This window comes from Sinohyriopsis cumingii, chromosome 10 (assembly GCF_028554795.1).
Source record: "Sinohyriopsis cumingii isolate HCF-2022 chromosome 10, ASM2855479v2, whole genome shotgun sequence".
Classification (NCBI taxonomy): Eukaryota; Metazoa; Mollusca; class Bivalvia; order Unionida; family Unionidae; genus Sinohyriopsis; species Sinohyriopsis cumingii.
In genome coordinates, this window is record NC_142970.1 from 54,008,097 (window position 1) to 54,010,389 (window position 2,293).

At 31.6% G+C, this 2,293-nt stretch overlaps 1 long non-coding RNA gene across 1 annotated transcript; it reads left to right on the forward strand.

Moving 5' to 3' along the window:
* The first annotated feature begins 507 nt into the window (after nt 1-507).
* Nucleotides 508-1,763, forward strand: LOC149790175 (uncharacterized). The gene is made up of 3 exons (XR_016424029.1): nt 508-792; nt 1,133-1,174; nt 1,542-1,763. It is a non-coding gene; the product is annotated as an uncharacterized LOC149790175 (long non-coding RNA).
* Nucleotides 1,764-2,293: the final 530 nt, after the last annotated feature.

Here is a 2,293-nt window from a genome sequence, read left to right on the forward strand (position 1 = left end):
TCCATTTTTAGATTTCAAATGGCGTGTTAATAAATAAATTCATCGGTTTTACGATTTAGACAGCATTGATATTATTATACAATTAACAACATAGAGGCTGGTCTGAATTAAGTAATGGCTATCATACCATCTGCAATTTGCTTCCTTATACTTATGTTTATTAATTTCTGTAGTGTAACTATTTATCATAATATCGCATATCTGAAGCAGTAACTACTTGTCATTTTTAATCACATCATGTCTAATGCAGTTTTATTTAAGGTAATGAAACAATTAACCCAATTATGGAGTAAGTATTGCGTGTGCTGCTACCAATAGAGCATATTGTTGCATAGCTATGCATAATGGATTGCATAATAAGCGGTTTGATATTATTAATGTTTTAATTCTTTGTTTACACGCTTTTCAAATAATGGTTTCCGTTTGATTTCCACATCTAGCTTAAAAGATATCCAGAAATGTTGGTCATATTTAGTGTTTCATGATAAAGCAATGCAAACGGAGTTTATGTTTTAAAATATATTTTGTCCAAGTTTGTGCTGAATACAATTATTATAATCTGGGTGAAGTTGATGTCATTGACAATGTAAATAAGAGGAATGACATATATGAAACATCACTCTACAAAGCAAAACAGTAACACTTTACACCTAGAATATATATATTTCCGTTATATTTTAGACTGTACTAGAAGAGATTTGTCATTTAATGCGATGTACCGATCCAAATAACCGAGAATGCGTTCCAATGTATTACAATGCAGCTACAGGAACCGAATGTGGCAATTTTAGGGTAATATGTCTGTATATCTGTTCATCTGCTACTCTCTTTCTAAATACAACCCCACCGTCATCCACGGTTCGATCAACCTTAATGGTGTGATACGAAAAACATTCATTACATTTATTTACAATAATTAACACGTAGTCGGTAAAACAGTCATTCCAACTTGCATGTGTCCCTGATCTGCAATTTTTTTCTTCGTACAATATACATAAACAAGCAGCAGCAACAACAACGACATTCACATACACACCCATATATATATGGGTGCAATTCAGTATGTTTTGAAAGTTATTTATATGTAAATTTAGTCCTTGTGAAAGTCACGTGCACACATATATATTTTCAGTGGTGCTTTGAAGGAAGATGTGCTCCGTAGATTTCGAGATCGGTGAGTGCTTACCTTATGCTTCTGAAAACAATGTCATTATCGTTAACCAATGTATGCCTTAATTGTAATGGGAATAAGTAGGATCGGATGTTAAGAGGCATCAATTAGCAAGGGAGTTCCCTCCTGTTACTTATGCACTATGCAAACAATGTTTTGATGTTGTGTGTTACTACAAAGATTAGCAAACAAAATAGCAGATTATTTGACTATAAATATGGTTGTAAAGTTAGTATTCATCATGATCATTTTGAAAATAATAATTATTGTGCACACTTGCTTATTTAAAATTTTCAAAACAAAGATTTCGTCCAATTGATTTCGATACCTGCATATGACAGTAAACTAAAACATGATTTGTATTTTGCAGACCCAAGACACAGTGTGTCAGACTTAGCCATGGAGGAAGATGATATAGATGCATAATTGCCTAGGTGGGTGATGTATAGGAAAACCCACTTTATTTTGTTCGTCCTTGACAACTTGTTATCGTATCACATTTATACATTCTATATATCTATCGCTGTACACAAATTCCAAAATTCAAAAGATTTTAAATGTCAATAGTTGCAGCTAGCGCTTTATTCGGTGTCAATAAAAGGAAAATTGTAAGCGTGTTTGTGTTTTCCATATTTATGCACATTAGTATCCACAGTATGTATGTATGTATGTATGTATATATATATATATATATATATATATATATATATATATATATATATATATATATATATATATATATATATATATATATATATATGTGTGTGTGTGTGTGTGTTTATGTATGTGTGTATGTATGTATGTGTGCATGTATGTGTGTGTGTGTGTGTTGTTACTTTATATACTATTCTGGCACTATGTTTTATAATTTACACAGTAGTATAATTTTAACGGTCACATATAACCACTCTTTCAATATTCAATTAAATGTCCTACGGTGATGATGAAATCCCCACCTTCTTGCTTGCATACACCAAGGTACCGAAAACGTTAATATTACTCAGTTGCAAACTTGTTTGAAAGTAAAGAAACTGACTTTCTATATGAGTTATGTTCTAAGCACACCTATTATCTACATGACCGAGCAATTTGAAACCATCTTAGAATAACAAACATCTTTCT